Source organism: Colius striatus, chromosome 2, assembly GCF_028858725.1.
Source record: "Colius striatus isolate bColStr4 chromosome 2, bColStr4.1.hap1, whole genome shotgun sequence".
NCBI lineage: Eukaryota > Metazoa > Chordata > Aves > Coliiformes > Coliidae > Colius > Colius striatus.
Genome location: NC_084760.1, coordinates 69,941,282 through 69,959,555, shown reverse-complemented (window position 1 = coordinate 69,959,555; position 18,274 = coordinate 69,941,282). Strand labels below are relative to the sequence as shown.

Here is an 18,274-nt window from a genome sequence, read left to right as displayed (position 1 = left end):
TACATACTGGGTATAAATACGTGACGCTCGTGTCAACAGCGTTTGTAACTGCTGACGTGAAAGCGCGGTGGTGGCGGTGGTGGAGAAGCGGCGCTTGGCGGCGCCGGGAGCAGCGGAATCGGGTAGGGCGAGAGGCGGAACGGGGCGGAGCGGACGCGGCGTTGCCCGGGTGACGAGGGCGGGCGGCGCGGCGGGGCCGGGCAGCGCCGGGCCCTCCCGCCATGGGCTGTGGAGACGCTGTCAGCGGGATAAGAGAGGAGCGGGCGGCCAGCCGCGCTGGATCCAGCGGCGCGAGGAGCGGGTAAGGGCGGGGCGGGCTAGGCTCCGCCGCCTGCAGCCTTGGGGTGTGGGGTTCCCGCTCCGCGACGCGGGTCCGGGCGTGAGGTGGGCAGCTTTGCAGGCGCAGGCCCCGCTGGGGGTTTTGGCGAGGGAACGGCGAGCCGAGGACGGCGCCGGGAGCCGCGGGTGCGTGGGTCAGGGCGGACTGTCACCCGGCGTGTGCCGCCTCGCTTGTGTGAAGATGCCCGCTGATGGCTTAGGGCGGCTGTGGGAGGCGGAAGAAGCAGCCGCCGGTGACGCCCGCGGGGCCCTGCCCGCCCGGAGGCTCCCTGGCGACGGCGGGAGGGGTGGGCGCGCTCTCAGTGCCGACTTGCTCCTCCGCGGTAGGAGCGGGCTCGGCCGCACGCATGGGCCGCCTTTGTGCGAAGCGGTTTGTTGGCCGAAGCGCTTCTTCCGAAGTTGTGGCCTCTGCTTTGACGGAAAGGCGCCATGGAATACTCCGTGTGCGTGCGCAGATGATGCGTGCGGGGCTGTTCTCCGTTCCGCCTCGTATTGCCGCGGTGCTGCGGGCTCGGTGTTGCGGCCGGCCGCGCTGCGCGGAATGTCTGTATGGAACTGGAGCTCAAAGGCTGGCTGTCAACGACGCGTTTGTTGGAGATATGATAGCAATCGAAGAAAGGCAAATGTGGGCAGTTCACGGCAGCGCGATAACACTGATGGATGTGGGATACAACAGTCACAGCACTTAAGCACTTGAATTATGCTATTTTGGCTTTCAGACTGCTAAAAGGAATGGCCAGGTATTCTCTGAGCATGGGGAGGATCTGTGAAGATACCTTTCTGAGGGGAAAAAAACAATCTAAGAATTGGATATTATTTGATATCCTCAAATGAATTAGAGTTACCTTTTACTTACGTATACTGTGAGAGGGAAAGCAGGTCCATCACCAGAAATGAGGATAAAGCCTCTTGCATGAGAGAAGGCAAGACAGCTGAAGAAACTCAAAAGGAGGATCAGATGACTTAATGTGGTGGCCTAGCAGTTGGAGAAGCATCTAATGTCTTTATAAATGCAAACTGGCTAGGGAAGAAAATCTAACTGGGAGACCTTTTTTTCCTTTTTGTTTGTAGTGCCCTCTGAATCAGTAAGACTTCAGAGTAGGATTCTATAGAAACTCACATTTAGTGACACAAGCTTGAAAGAATTAGAAAGAAAAAGCAGCTTTTTTGATGGCACTTTAGTTTTACTCTTTATTCTTCCTCGTTGTGCTTTGGGCAGAGTATCTTGTAAGCTAAGAGCAAGTAGCTTTTAATGCCTTACTTCTAAACTCAATAGTAAATGAGACCTCAGGTAGTCAGTCGCAACTTGATTTGGACTGTGCAGATTTCTTAAGAGGATCTTTTTTAACATCCCTTCTTTCCTGCTTTCCCTCTCTCCTTCCCCCATTAGATTTTTTTACTATACTCAGAGAGCTTTCCATTAAAATGTTTAATTAATTGCAAGACGTTTTTCTGTTCGGTTAGTAACCATTTAATTAAGATTCTTCTTAAATACTTCTTGCGCTATCTCCTTTCTCTTAGTCTCTGGTAGGTTTTTCATGTTCCTCTGCATCAGTTTTTAGTGCAGTTTAAGACAGTAAAACGACTGTAAGGTCCTTGAACAATAGCATAGGATCTATTGTAAAGATGGACATTTAAATGGACATTAGAAAAGAGAAACTACATTCTTAAGGCTGACTAAAAGTTGCTGCTTTTGTGTAGTTTTCCTTATAGTTAAGCTCAAAGAATGTAAGCAAATATTATGAAATATGAACAAACTTCAAGCAACTGTCATTTCTCTATTTTTATAGACTATGTGTATCCTTATTAGCATACAATTGTACACCCTTGCAGCTTGTGCAAGGATCTAATCACAGAATCTCTTTTCAAAGAAGATGATGTTGCACGTATAGGCTTTCTGAAGCACAACTGGTTTTGGTATTTGTGTTTTGCAGGCGGAAGGGAGCAGAGGGGATGTAGGGTGAAATGATTATTTTCTAAGAGGATTCTGGCACACCAGCAGGCCCTTGCTGTTCAGAACATGCTTGTCCTCTGCAGGCAAATGTAAATTCTTTAAAGAGAACAGCTATCATAGACAACAACCTCACTAATATCTACTTCATTCCATTTTGAGAAGATATCAGGCTCTGTGAGCTTCCTTAGTGAAGAGCTTTAGTTGCTGTTGGCTGAGATGTCAATTCAACTTTAAAATAATCTTTTTTTGTTACATTTGTTGGAAAATGGGATTATAGTGTTAGAAAAGAATTCTAATATTCAGTGGGGAGAGAGGTCTACATGTATATATATGGAATCACTGTGAATTTTGCTTTCTTTTCTAGTTCAGAGGTGGTTTTGAAGATGTCAGTTACTGTGGCAAATTATTGCTTGATGAAGATTCATAGGCCTTTAGACAGTACCGAGTAGTTGAGCTGGTGTCATCAGAGCTATCCGCTCATGCCATAGTACTGATCTGAAGATGACATACCTGTTTTTAGACTGGGACAAGATCAGGTGAAAGATCTGTGGTTGCTTCTGTTCTGGCACCTGGATTTATTTGTCTGAGCTGGGTAAGCTGATCCAGCAGCTTGTTAATGCTGAAGGTAGAGAGCCCCCTTCTGCCTTCTCTTTGCTGGCAGTGACAGCTGCTTGATCTCTTCACATGTCAGTTCAACGCAAAAAAAAAAAAAAAAAAAACCCCAAACAAAAAAACCCAAACAAACCAGAAAAACACCGCTCAAATATAGCTGCAAAACTAGTTTCCTGCAAACCTATGGAGATGAGTCGCATCAAGAAGGAGCAAAGTGCTAGAGGAGGAAGGAAAGAGTTGGTGGGGAGAAACACCTTCTTGTTAAACTGTGTCCTAGCTGCTCCTCCGGAGGTGGGTCTAAGCTTTTTCTTGGACTCAACAGGATGTCTGCTTCAGCTGTCATGGTCACTTGAACTAACAAAGGAGCATGGTATGCACCAGATCCAGATTTTATTTTCCTTTGTTCACATTCAGGCCTTGTGTTTGAAAATATCTTTCAGTGACTTGTTGAAATTGGTGCATGGAAATGTCTTGCTTCACAGTAAAGCACTCTGTGCAGAAGTGATACTGGAATGTGTGCAGGGGAAGGGAAAGGAGAAAAAGGTCTTGCTGTAAGTGATTAGCTTTTTATTGTTCATTTGTGCAGCCTGGGGTCTGATTACTTCTCAGAAAAATGAGGCTTTTTTGGTACTTTAGAAGCATGAGTCTTGCTAATGTGATTTTTTACATAACTATGCTGTGCTCTGTGATGAGATATAGCTTAAGCCTTATACTAAGTGTGAGAGCAGGATAGAAGAAACAATTTCAGTGTACATTGAAAAAGGAATAGCTATGTAATGCTGTGATCGATGTAGCCAAGCCCTGGAATAGTGCTGTACTTCAGTGCTGAAAACTATTATTGTATCTTTGTTCTGGATATTTTACTGAAGTTCCATTAGCTTTTTTTAGTCACCACTGAATGTTTTGTCATCTTTTATATTCTGTAGCTCGCATATTTTGTGGTTTTGGTGTGTTACAGAGAGCAGGACTTCCACTTACCTGCTTCTCTGATTTTTATTTCTTGGCCCTCTTCTCCTCTGTTAATAACTCACTGCTGCCTGCTGTTACTGCTGGTGGGACTTTCCAGCAGCCACACAGTGGATAAGCACTGAAAGGATTGTTCTCTGAGCACTTCTGAGCTTGTGTAGTTTGTGGTCTCAACTGGGACTTGCCCTGTGACACTTGTTTGGGGTGTTTGAGCCATGTGGAGCTGAGAGACTGTGAGAATTAGTCTTATTTACATTGTGAAAGAACTTTTTTGCACCTTCTGGATAACTTAAAAGGTGGGAAGTGTATGACAAAAGTGATGAATGGTGATTTGGGGAGGATAGTAGAGGTTAGAGTGGATGAGCAAGCATCTAACAATCATAGCTAATCCTAATGTTTATACATTCTTTGCTCTCTTTTCCTGTAGCCAGAAAGTTCAGCTCCTTGACTTCAGATAAAAACATCACTCTGCTCTTTGGAAAAGTATAGGAGCTTGAAATCCTAATTATGAAGTGGGAGTAGAATTCCTGGTTCTTTAAACATCTGACAGTAGAGGAAAAACCCTTCTGCTTTCCCAAGAGGAAAGTGAGGAGATGAAATAGGAATTACTGTTTGGTAGTGCCAAATGCCAGGCTTCACTAAAAAGCATTAAAACCCATGTTAACTTTGTCCAGTTCTATTTCAACAAATGCCTGACTTCATGTATTCCTCCTTAGTATTGTGGAGGCATTTATTAAAGGTTTGTATTCTTGTTGGGAATACATGGCAAAAAGCATTTAACTTGATCTGTGAACCTCTGTAAGTAACGAATTTGATGAAGCTTTAATATATTAACTAAAAGGTGAGGACTGGGTAACAGAAACACCAATCTGAAAAGCAGTGAATAATTCTCTCTCTTAATTACAGAAAAAAGTAAGTAAAATATATAGGACTTCAAGAAATATTCCTGATAGTTCATAATTGTATTGCAGGAGCAGATGAAAGTCCAGCAATGTACTTTCATGATAATACTTCCAGAGTTGAAATTTGTCCAGGTTTGATTCAGTAATTCAAACAGATGCTGAAATAGTCTTAAAATTAATCAAAGAAGTGCAAGTCTTTCACCTTCTTGTTTTGTTGGGGTTTTTTTTGGAAGGCAAGAGAGTTTAACTATTCTAATCTCAAAGAATTGAGAGCAAACATTCTTATGACTTGCTGTAGAGAAAACAAAACAGAAGCCCCGAAGTGTAAAACTGAGGTGCATATTTATCTTTGTATTACTTTCATCTTTATAAGTTATAAGGGGAGATTTGAGTCACTGAAGAGTGCAGTTTCAATCTTGATTTGTATGTTTCAATTAACAAAAGATCAAAGAAAAACAGAATTTCCTTTATGTGTGTGGCTATATAGATAAGATGCTGTGCTTCTTTTCAACTGGAGAAGACACTCCTAATTCATCTAGAACTATTTTCAGAAGCCTAAACTACTTCAGTTACAAAGTCAATTTCATTATTGGACTCCTACTAAATCTTTAGCATTTGCAGAAAAAAATGATGATATTTGGTTACTGAAAATAACTACTTCACTATTTAGCCCTTATCTGGCACACTTCATTCATATCCCTATCTCTCAGCAGAGAAAAAATCTCATTTGTGTGTTTGTGTGATAGACATATATTGTTTGGGGATTTCTTAAACAAAAAGTTTGGTGTTTTTTGGTATTTTACGTTGTACATGGATTTAGGGTTTTCTGCAGTGGTTCAGGATTTTCTTAAATATGTTTTTTATGTAGTAATAGCTATACTGGGAGACATTGTATTCTTAGTCATCATTATGTGAAACTAAATATAATTATTGCTTATGCTTTCTTTGTTGGAGTCTATGCTCCTTGACTAATTTTGAGTGCTGTTTCAACTTCCAGAATAAAATAAAATTCCTAGTTGTTCTTTATTTGCATTCTCTCTGGAGGAGAGCTATCTTAAGTGAGGTGTGAGTCATTTTGTCTGTAGTTCTCTAGATTGACTGGGTTTTCTGAGGCTAGTTGGGTGCAAATGAGGTCTCAGCACAACTGGAACATATATGTCTTTGCTGGAAACTCTGGGAGAAATAAAGGGTGTTTTGTGAAGAGGCTGTTAGGCTGAGCTTAACACGAATAACAGTGTATGAAACTCGGATATTTAGGAAATTTTTTTTAAATGCCATCATCAGAATTGCTACCTGCTGTTTTATCTGCATTTCATTACTAATAGAAAATATGGATGTCACTGACCAGTTTAAGTCCCAGAAACAGAATCAATCTTTTGCCCATTAATGACCTCTTTTTTAAAAACTCTGATGACTGACTTTCCCTTCTTATTTAATTGCTCCTGGTGGGTACATTAGACAAGATGACAGAATTTTTCATGAGCACTTTACTTTCTACTTTTAATCCTCTAACTACTAAGCTTCCAGTTGCAGGAATAGCTTTTACTCATTCATATCCCTTCAGCAAGAGTGCCTCAAGAGACTACTCAACTGTTTTTGCCTCCTCTGTCTCTGAGTATTGACACAATCAAAATGTATAATCTTATAAATTACAAAAATATTTGTGTGGTCTATTGTTACAAATCATCTCCAGGTAGATGCAGTGTAGTCTGCATACTGGTAGTATGGTCACAGTGGTGCCAGCAGCCACACTGTCTTGCAGGACTGGTCTGTGTCGGCTCACAGCTGTAGAGGCCCTGAGCTTCTTAGATTCTTAGTAGAAGATAAGAACTTACCTTCTCTAGTAGACAGCCTTCCTTTCACTTTCCAAAGTCTGTGGAGCCTAGTCTTGATCTTTAAATTTAGTTATTACTGTGCAACCATGGCTGTCAAGGCTTGCTTTATAGTCTATTTGGGAGTAAGTATCAAACCTAAAGCTTGGAAGAAGATACTTAAGAGTATTAACTGTATATATTTTAATTTGGGGAAGAACTGGTTAGCACCGAGTAGTGTTAAAAACAAGGCACACTTAGGAGCTATGCCATTTCAACCTTGTCATTGCTGAATGTTTTACAGAAGATCCTCTTCCTTCAATTTTCTTTTGAATAGCTTACTGCTCTTTCATAGCTTATTTTCTACATAGGTTCTGTCTTCATGTCTAATATTGGTCGGTTCCTTTCTGTAGTACCATGCATTTATTACAGGTGGTATTCTGGAACTGATCAGTGTCTTCAAGTCTAACAAAGCTTGTAACAGCATGGTATTCTTCAGTACATTTTAGGTGGTTTGAATGATAGCAAGCATATTTGTTTTCAACACAGCTAATGTTGCTATGACTATCTTTGAAGGCTCCCAGCTTTTCCCAGACTTATTCTAAGCAAAGTTGTTTTGGTTTTTTTTTAATCTATGCCTACGTTCACCGTTCTGAAATATGTAAATTTTAAATTAATTGGAATGGATTTAATGTTGGATAACTATATTGTAGTTACTGACATCAAACAGTGTAAAACCACAAGCTAAGCCTAAACTTGAGTATAGCATATGTTCTGGATTAATGCATCACAGAATCACAGAATTTCAAGGTCTGGAAGGGACCTCGAAATCATCACTGGAGTGTAGGTGGTTGTTTGAGAGCCTGCCCTTCATTAGTGCTGGACTTTTTGTGGATGAATCATCTCATCTTTTAACTCGGTTTCAGATGCAACAAGAATGCATTCACAAGTATTTCATGCTGTTTGTCTAAATAAAACTCAATTTTCAGAAGTTGTCCCAAAGCACTTGTGTAATAAGCAGCTAACCTATGTGACTCTTTGATATTAACTCAGTCTCAATATTATTTCATCCAGACTTGAAATGATGAAACTATTGATAATCTGCGAACATGTAGAGGGGATACAGATCTTCATATATGGCTCAGGGCAGAATCTGATAACGTGCTAAATTTTAGCATGAAGAACTTTCCTAGTGTTGATCACTTAATCTCTGTTGCTTTTTTAGCATGCACTTGGTATTGCATTACTCTGTTCCATTGTGACCACTTGCATTGGTCATTATTACAGTGAACACTTCTTAAAACTTTACACGTAAGACTCATAAAAGTATTAATCTAATTTTTTTTAATACATAAAGGTCAGATATGGCAAGTAGTTATGTGGAATATTTAGGATGACATAAAACTCAAATATTAAAACATTCTATTTTGTGGCCAACAGATTTTTTTCTTTTCCTCTTTCTTACATAATGGTACATGTAGTTGAAGTTTTGGTAGTGTGGTGTATGAGTAGACAGTTGGAGTTTAATTCCAGTCCCCAAGGTAATAGTACTTTCCAAGAAGTAATTATTAAGCACAAATAGGGTTTGCTGGTGTTATGTGCATTAAGTTTAACATTCACTTTCTAAGCATGCTGAAATTACAGCAACATAATAGAATCTACTTGTAAAAGCTTTATGATGAGTTAAGCAGGTAATACAAATTGGTTTTTTGAAAGTAGACTTTAGAATGATGAAGAACAAATCAGGATGTGACTGCTTCACAATCAAGGAGGACAAGTTGTAGGTTAAGTTAAATGTTGATTAAATCTGTGTTTCAGTGCTATAAATGTTTGAGTATAGATTCACCAAAAACTGCATCAAAAGTCACTGAGATGACCTTAATGAGACATTCTTAAAAATTGCTTTCCTGACAAAGTACATCAGTAAGCTGCTATACAGAATTGTGCTAGAGTTCCCAAGTAAGACATGGAAGACATGTCTGTGTTCCAGGAAGTATTCTGTTGTGGGTATGGTGTAAGTGTGGAAACTAACACTCAAGGGGAGCTATGGTGATAGAAGTGTGATAGGTCTCTCAATCTCTGAAGCTTGCTGGATTGAAGTAGTAAGTAGTTTGGCCTCTACTTCAATACAAACTTTGCCTTGTGTTTTCTCCCTCAGTTGTGAGGCCGTGGAAGACTAGAGCTGAAGTTCTAAGTTTTGCCAGCAGCTTCATCATGACGGGTGTCAGAATATTAATTATAACCATAACAATTATGGGTTTTACCTTAGGATTTACGGACCTCTAAAACACTGTACAAACTGTGTATACTCAATTTTATTTCCAGATCTCCAGTGCACTGCTTATATGTAGAGAAATCTGCAATTTGTTTGCATGTAAGTTGGCCTCCTTTTGATGCACTCAGATTCTTCATCACTTGCTCTTTTCTTGCTGAGTTCTCTTCTGGTTTTGGTAGTCTTTGTTTGGTCAGCTTTTTTAATCCAATTTGTATCTTAATGTTGTTCTTGATTTGATTTCCATTCCCCTGTATGCTGTTACCAGTTACTTGTGCTAGTGCCTCACCACCCTCACAGGGAAGAACTTCTTCCTAATACCTACTCTAAACCTACCTTCTTTCAGTTCAAAGCCATTATCCCATGTCTTGTCCCTGGCTTTCTTGTAGCCCTCTTACAGATGCTGTAAGGTCTCCCTCTAGCCTTCTCTTCCCCAGGCTGAACAGCCCAAATCACTCAGCCTATGTTCATATGGGAGATACTCTAGCCCTCTGATCATTTTTGTGGCCCTTCTCTGGACTTTTTAAAGCAGGAGATCCTCTTCAGAGAATGTTTTCTGGTATGTCTATATTGAGAGTGAACCAAACTTGAAGTGTCTTGTTTTAGCTCTTGTTTTCTCATGTTTTCAAAAATCAGAATTGTTGGATGGTTAGCAAATGTTTGCTGCCTTTTAGAAGCAATACTTTTTGCTGATTGCCATGCACTGGTAAAACAAGGCATCAATGCATCTCAAGCTTTCATAGAATCATTATGGCTGGAAAAGACCATCGAGTCCAGTCACTCACCTCACACTGCCAAGCCCACCACTAAACCATGTCCTTCATCGCCTCATCTATGTATCTTTAAATATCTTTAGGGATGGAGACTCCATTACCTCCTTGGGGAGCCCACTCCAATGTTTAATAATGCTCCCAGTGAAAAAGTTCTTCTTAATGTCCAATCTAAACCTCCCCTGGTCCAATTTGAAGACATTTCTTCTTGTCCCATTAGTGGAGAGAGAGAGAGACTGACCTCCACCTCACTACAACCCTCTTTCAAGTACTTCTAGAGAATGATCATGTCTCTCCTCAGCCTCATTTTCTCCAGGCTAAACAATCCCACTTCCCTCAGCTGCTTCTCATCAGACTTGTTCTCCAGATCCTTCACCAGCTTCGTTGCCTGTCTTTGGACATGCTTCAGCACCTCATTTTCCCTCTTGTAGTGAGGAGCCTGGAACTGAACACAATATTTGAGGGACAGCCTCACAATTGCTTCCCTAGTTGTACTGGTCACATTATTTCAGATATAAGCCAGGGTGCCTTTGGCCTTCTTGGCCACCTGGGCACGCTACTGCCTCATATTCAGGCAGCTGTCAATTAACACCCCCAGGTCCTTTTCCTCAAGACAGCTACTCCAGCCAGTCTGCCCCAAGCCTCTAGCATTGCCTGGGGCTATTGTGTCCCAAGTACAGGACCCAGCACTTGCCCTTGTTGAACCTCATGCAGTTGGCTTCAGCCTATCACTCCAGCCTGTCCAGGTCACTCTGAAGAGCCTTGCTGTGGTCAAGCAGAACCACAGTCTCACCCAACTTTGTGTCATCTGCAAACTTACCGAGGATGCATTTGGTCCCTTCTTTCAGATCATTGATAAAGATATTAAAAAGAACAGCCCCAACACTAAGCCCTGGAGAACACCACTGGCTGTCAACTGGATTTAATTCCATTCCCTACCACTCTCAGCTCAGCCATCTGGAGAGTTTTCTGCTCAACATAGAGTAGGTCCATCTAAGCTGTGGGCAGACAGATCATTGGATCATAGGATGTAGGGGTTGGAAGGGACCTTTAGAGATCATCTAGTCCAACCCCCCTGCAGAAGCAGGGTCACCTAGATAATGTTGCATAGGAACATGTCCAGGTGGGTCTTGACCTCCAAGGAAGGAGACTCCACAACCCCTCTGGGCAGCCTGTGCCAGGGCTCCATCACCTGAACAGTGAAATAGTTTTTTCTTATATTTAAGAGGAACTTTTTGTGTTCCAGCTTCATCCCATTACCCCTTGTCCTGTTGCTAGCTGCTATAGAAAAAGGGATGTGCCAACCTCCCAACATCCACCATTTAGATATTTGTAAATGTTAATAAGATCTCCTCTCAGTCTCCTCTTCTCCAGACTAAACAGCCCCAGTTCCCGCAGCCTTTCCTCATATGAAAGATGTTCCAGTCCCCTGATCATCTTGGTGAACTCTCTCCAGAAGTTCTCTGTCCCTCTTGAGCTGAGGAGCCCAGAACTGGACACAGGACTCCAGGGCAGAGGACAGAGGGAGAAGAACCTCCCTTGACCTGCTGGACACACTCTTCTTGATGCATCCCAGGGCACAAGGGCACATTGCTGGCTCATGGTTAGTTTATTATCAATCAGGACTCCCAGGTCTCTCTCTGCAGAGCTGCTCTTCAGCAGTTTGACCCCCAGCCTGTACTGGTGCATGGAGTTGTTCCTCCCCAGATGCAGGACTCTGCTCTTGTCCTTGTTGAACCTCATGAGGTTCCTCTCTGCCCAACTCTCAAGCCGGTCGAGATCCCGCTGAATGGCAGCACAGCCTTCTGGGGAATCAGCCAGTCCTCCCAGTTTGGTGTCATCGTCCAACTTGCTGAGGGTACACTCTGTCCCCTCATCCAGGTCGTTGATGAGGATATTGAAGAAGACTGGCCCCACAACCTGTCCCTGTGGAACTCCGCTAGCCACATGCCTCCAACTCGATTCTGTGCCATTGATCACCAGCCTCTGGGCTCTGTCATTCAGCCAGCTCTTGATCCACCTCACTGTCCACTCATCCAAGCCACACTACTTCAGCTTTCTGATGAGGATGTTATGGGAGACAATGTCAAAAGCCTTGCTGAAGTCAAGGTAGATGACATCCGCTGCTCTCCCCTCATCTAGCCAGCTGGTTATGCACTCATAGGAGGCTATCAGGTTGGTCAAACAGGATTTCCCCTTGGTGAGTCCGTGTTGACTCCCCCTGATAACCATCTTATGCTTCATATGTTCAGTGATAACATTCAGGATGAGTTGTTCCATCACTTTTCCAGGGATGGAGGTGGTCATCTTGTCATAGAAAGAGATCAGATTTGTCAAGCAGGATCTCTGCTCAAAGTTGATGCTCTGCTTGAATTGTGGGTTCTCTTTTTCTTTAAGGGTTGTGCATTGCTCCTGCTGTGTAACCTATTCTGTTAAAATTTTGAATTATATTAAAAGGACAGGAAAAGAAAAATGCTGATTTTGACAGTGAGTTAGTTTGATGGTTTACTTGCATTTCACCACGAAGTACAGACCTCACGGCTGTGCTGTAGGATACATTCCCTATTTTTTTTTTCCAGGCTGTGTTAGGTATGTATTTCCCTATTGCAGTCATGTTCATTCTTTTCTGTCCCCGCTTTCCACAGAGAAACTTAAGCTGGACTATGCAGCCACATGAAGAGTTCACTCTCATGTATAGAGTACTAGCTCTAACTTTAAGGTATTGATGCATTTTCTTCCCAAAGTTGCACTGATATTAGTGATAATACTATCTAATCATTAGCACTATATAGAGTTAGTATATTCATGATTCAGTATCCAAGACTGTTAAGCTGTTCTTATCTTTAAGTTCCATCCTTTAAATTATTTAGGGAATGTTTTTGGTATTTTGTTTAAAGACTTAAAGTCTACTGAAGTAAGTACAAGTTTCCTATACTTTAAGATGCTCAGCTGATGATAAAAATGGAAAGAAGTCTAGAGAAAAGGCAAGTTTCAAGTGCAGAAAATAAATTTATATGACAACAGCAAATAGAAAGTAAGTCCCTTGGTACACAAAGGAGGCAAAGGATGCGATATGGATTAAATTGAGAGAATGATAAAAGATAGGAATGAAGAGGGCAGATGACAGATAAATGTCAGATCATTCACATTTGATTTTTTTCTTTTTAAAGCTTGTGGATTTTCTCCTTTTAGAAATATTCTCTGAGGTGGTCTTTATGAAATATGATAAGCATATTCTTCTAGAGGGTGAAATAGAATTTGAGGATGTGATTTTTTTTTTTTCTTTCCAGGGATAACTATCAAGTCATGACACATCATATGTTCCAAAACTGTAACGATCCTGTTGAGACTGTAGATTGCAGTAGGGAACTGAGATTCTTGTAGGTTTCTTTCTGCTCCCATATGGCTTAGTGTGGGATGTTTCAAGTTTGGGGTTTTTTTTTTTTTTTTTTGTGGTTAAGATGATATTGCTAAAGTTCAAAGACAAGTTAAGGCACTCTATGTCAGTAGAGGTGTTTTGTGCAGCAGCTGCTTCTGTATTTCCAGGCACCACAACAATTAAAGATATACCACTTTATGGCAGGATTTTTCTCAATTTTATTTTTTTTTAGAATGATCTCCACTGGAAGTAAATTGGTTGGGATACTTTCTTGGAGCATCCTCAGTAAGGTAACTGATAACACCAAACTAGATGGGTGTGTAGATACGCTTGATGTCAGGAAGGCTCTTCAGAGGGAACTGGATGGGCTGGAGTGATGGGCCGAGGCCAATTGTATGAGGTTCACCAAGGCCAAGTGCTGGGTCCTGGACTTGTGGCACAACAATCTCAGTCATCACTACAGGCTTGAGTCAGAGTGGCTGGATAGCTGTCTGGAGGAAAAGGAGCTGAGAGCGTTAATTGATGGATGACTGAAAATGATCCAGCAGTCTGTCAAGGTGACTAAGAAGGCCAATGGCATCGTAGCTTGTATCAGAAATAGCGTGGCCAGTATGACTAGGGAAGTGATTGTCCCCCTGTACTTGATGCTGGTGAGGCCAGCATCATACTGTGTGCAGTTCCATGCCCCTCACTACAAGAGGGACATTGGGGTGCTGGAATGTGTCCCCCAAGGAAGATAATGTCTGGGGGAGGTCTGGTGGCCAGCAAATTAAACATGAGCCAAAAATGTGCCCTCATTGGTGAGAAGGCCAATGGCATCCTGGGGTGCATTTGGTCAGCAGGTTAAGGGAAGTTATCTTCTCCCTTTACTCTGCCTTGATAAGGCCACATCTGGAGTACTCTGTCCAGTTCTGGGCTTCCTAGCTCAGAGAGAGAAGTTCTGGAGAGAATCCAGCTGAGGACCACCAAAATCCTCAGGGGACTGGTACATCTCTTTTAGGAGGAAAGGCTGTGAGACCTGGGGCTGTTTAGCTTTGAGAAGAGAGGAGGAATGGGGGATCTTATCAGTGCTTATAAATACGTAAAGAGTGGGTGTCAAGAGCATGTGGCAAATTCTTTCTGTAGTGCCCAGTTACAGGACAAGGGGTAATGGGCAGAAGCTGGAACACAGGAAGTTCACTTGAACTTGAGGAAAAAACCTCGTTTCTGAGAGAGTGAGGGAGCCCTGGCACGTGCTGCTCAGGGATGGTATGGAGTCTCCTCTGGAGGTTTTGTAAACCCAGTTGGATGCATTCCCGTGTAGCCTGATTGAGGGAAACCTACTTTAGGAGAGGGATTGGACCGGATGATCTCTAGAGATCCCTTCCAACCCTGACTGTTCTGTGATTCATTTCAATCATCCTTGCCCTGAATCAGCAGGGCAAGTTGTTCAAGTTCTTTGAAATGCAATGTGCTTTAAATGCATAAATCATTTCAGGAAACAAATATAAAAGGGAAGAAGGTTGTCTGTGCTTATGCAGCTTTTTTTGGAGGCTTCTCAATTATTTCTCAGTTCTCCTTGTGTTGTTCTGTCTCTAGCTTGTGATGGGATGAATGATGAATCTGAAACTGTCTCTAAAGACATGTTTGTGATATCAGTCCGTTTTGGAATTTAATTGCAGAAAAAGAAATAGGTACAACTGAGAAGTTGGAACAAGTCCTTAAGGTGATTCATTATCTAGTGTGGTACTTTTCACAATTTTCCCTGCACTGTAGAATTAAAGTATCTTAATTCTTTACCAATTATATATTCCTGCATTAAGAAGACATCTTCCCGTCTCTTTGCATTAGCATCAACAAAGTAATACTTTGTCTTAGCACTTACGTTAAGAATTCACCCTTTTGCTAGAATATGGCAATATATGTTAAATCCATGTTCATGGCGCAAGCAGCACAGGAAAATTGAAGACTGAAGTTTCAGATGGAAGGACTAAAACATGACAGAACAGCATTTTTTACATACTCTGTAATAAAGTCTAGTACAACTGCAAAGCTACTAGCTGTTTAAGCTATTCAGTTGTAATGAGTTGTGAATGTTAGCTGTATGGGCAAGTTAGTGTTCTATGAGGCTGTGGATGAAATGTGTGGTTCCGAAGCACTCAAAGGGAGGAGTCGATTATTAGGAGCTTGTATGGGAAACCTACAGTGTTTAAGGAGGTTTTTCATGTAATGTTTGTGCTTTGCACAATTTTGAGATGAAAGTTGAAGGTTTTATTTAATTGCCACGTGAGAATACTAAAATAATGAATTTAGTATTTTCTTCTTTTCTTATCTCTCTCTTCCCCCCTCACCCCCCCCATATTTCATTGTGGGTCAGTGCTTACCTAGAGACCTTTGTGGCTGTATGAGGCCTTTCTTGGTTACTACACTTTTCATTACTATTGATTGCAAATGCATTTTTGACTCTACCATGTCTAGAGAATGAGGTTTTAACATGTAGACTAGCTTGCAACTGGAGCTCCCCAGTTTGTAGATGCTTAAATAAATGTGGATTTGGACACTTATCTTTGTATATGCCTGCTGTGTCAGTGAATGTAACTTCTGAGAATTGTAGGGCTTTGTTAGAAACTGAACTCACTTAAAATGTACTCAGTGGCACCAAGCACAAGTATTCTAATACTAGATTAAAAGATTGGACTTAACTATAAGGAAGACTGTTAAGGAATCCTGTTACAATGGCTAAATAATTAGCACTTGTTCAAGATCTGAAAATGGTAGCAAAAACCACTGAGAGACTGCAGAAATAAACATTACCTCTGCAATTATTAGTGTCACTCTTCTAGGAAACAGCAGAGAAGGTATTCAACCAGTCAGATGAAACCATACGTTAGTATTTAAAGTGTGTTTAAGAGCTCTTCAGTCTTGCTTAAGTAAATGAGAATAGTTCAGGAGGATTAAAATATTTTTTTCCTTTTCCTAGATTGAATACGTTCTAAAGATATGAGGAGTGTCATAACTAGAAACCTGAAGTTTTCAAGTGAAAGTAAGAAACCCTTTGACAGTTTAGCTTACAGCAAGTAAGATGTGAGATGCAAGGGAGATGTTAGGGCTTTATGAATGCGTACTCTCTATACCACAATTGTTTTCCTTGAGTTGTTGGAAGAATCTTTTTGTCCTTTGTGCAGGGCTCACAAAGGCTGGTGTTATGTTTTGTGGTGTTTTGACTTCTTTGCTGAAGCATGTAATAGGGGTAACTGTCCTGCTGTTTTGGTCACTTATGGAGTGAATTGGGAGCTTACTTCTCCCTGTTGTTATCTTAGTCTTTTCTTTATTACTAGTTACAGTTCAAATCAAAAGTAGTCTGAAGTATTCTTAGGGGGAAAAAAAAAAACATTGCCTGTTCTGATCCTCTGTTTGTGCTGGAGAGGGTTAAAGGGTTAATAGAGAAATAACTTGCTTTAGTGGACTGTACAGAGCAGATACTGTTCCTTTCCAATTTTTTTAATTGCAGTTTCCCCAATTTTTACGGTAATAAAACCTGATTATCTCTAAGGACAATAGAAGAACGGGTTTAAAATGCATTTACATTAGCGCCTGACTGCACAATTCTCTTCCTCACACTATCTATCACTTGTACCCAGAGCTACTAGTGCTTTAAGTATTATGTATGCAGGTAGTGATCACTAAAAATTCATAGTTTCTAGAGTGAAATATTTCAACTTGCACATATACCTAGCTTGTTTTACATTTTAAAAACTAATTAACTATTATGTTGCCTTACACACACATACTATTTTCTCTAATAGGATTTTGATTGTGCAGAATCATAAGCTAAAAGTGAAAACTAGAGCTTTAAAGCTCAAAAAACCTGTCTTAATGACTCTTCATAAACTTAAAGTAGTTATTAATTTATTTTTTTTTAAAACAAATCACATGTTAACCATGATGTTTTTTCTCTTTTAAAAACAGGTGAACTGATGGTGATATTTACAAAATACAAATTTCTTCCAAGTAGAAGATAAATGTGTTAAACTGGCAACACAATTCTGGTAAGAATCTTCTTACTCATAGTGAGAATGTCATTGTATGTGCAAGCACTTAGTCTTGCAACTAAAAGGAGTTTTTTGCGCCATTAATGCTAACAAACTTGCTCATTCTTACAAGCTCTTATTTTTTACCTAATGCTACTTGATCAAGAAATATCTACATGCAATTATTAACTCACCTGTCATTTGTGAATATTGTGACTTTGACCTTTTCTAAGACCTGCTTGGAGGGATCTCATGGGATGGGATCCTAAATGGTAGAAGTGTCCAAGAGAGCTGGTTGATCTTCAAGCGCCACTTACTCCAAGCTCAGGATCAGTGTGTCCCCACATGTAGGAAAGCAGGAAAACAAGGCAGGAGGCCTCCATGTATGAGCAAGGATCTGCTGGGACAACTCAGAGAAATGAGCCATCTAGGAGAGGTTGAAACAGGACCTGACGTCTTGGGGAGAGTATAGGAACATTGCCAGACCACGCAGGGGTGCAATCAGGAAGGCAAAAGCCCTTTTAGAATTAAACCTGGCCAGGAAAGTAAAGGAAAACAAGAAGGGTTTTTTCATGCACACCAACAGCAAAAAGATTACGGGGAATGTGGGCCCACTGCTGAACACAGAGGTTCCCTGGTGACAGAGGATGTAGAGAAGGCTGAACTACTGAATGCTTTTTTTGTTTTGGTCGATATGGCTGAGGCCAGCGCTCAGGAAGCCAGGCCAGAAAGAATAGTAGGATGGTCTGGACAGCAGAGGACTTGCCCTGGGTGGATGGGGGAGAAGTTGTAGACTTGTTAGCAAGCTTAACACTTAAAAGTCAATGGGACTTGATGGGATGCATGCAAGAGTACTGAGGGAACTGGCTGATGTCAGTAATGACACTGTCTCCCACGATATCCTCATCAGAAAGCTCAGGCAGTGTGGCTTGGATGTGTAGATGGTGAGGTGGATCAAGAGCTGGCTGAATAACAGAACCCACTGTGGCCAATGAGGTTCCACAAGTATCAGTTCTGGGACCAGTCTTATTCAATATCTTCATCAACAACCTGGACAGAGTAGACCCTCAGCAAGTTCCCTGATGACACCAAACTGGGAGAACTGGCTGATTCCCCAGAAGCCTGTGCTGCTATTCAGTGGGATCTTGACCAGCTTGAGAGTTGAGCAAAGAACCAAATCATCAGGTTCAACAAGGACAAGTGCAAGTGCAAGAACAAGATGCAGTCCTGCATCTGGGAAGGAACAATCCCATGCACCA

General features: G+C 41.4%; 1 protein-coding gene across 5 annotated transcripts in view; it reads left to right on the top strand.

The window, feature by feature from the left end:
• Positions 1–215: 215 nt before the first annotated feature.
• The window catches only part of LYST (lysosomal trafficking regulator), an 85,342-nt gene continuing 67,283 nt past the window's right edge, over positions 216–18,274 (top strand). For all 5 annotated transcript variants that reach the window (XM_061991030.1, XM_061991032.1, XM_061991031.1 and 2 more), the window contains exons 1-2: positions 216–301; positions 16,954–17,033. The gene's annotated coding sequence lies outside the window, so the exon portion shown is untranslated. The remainder of the gene's footprint in view (positions 302–16,953; positions 17,034–18,274) is intronic.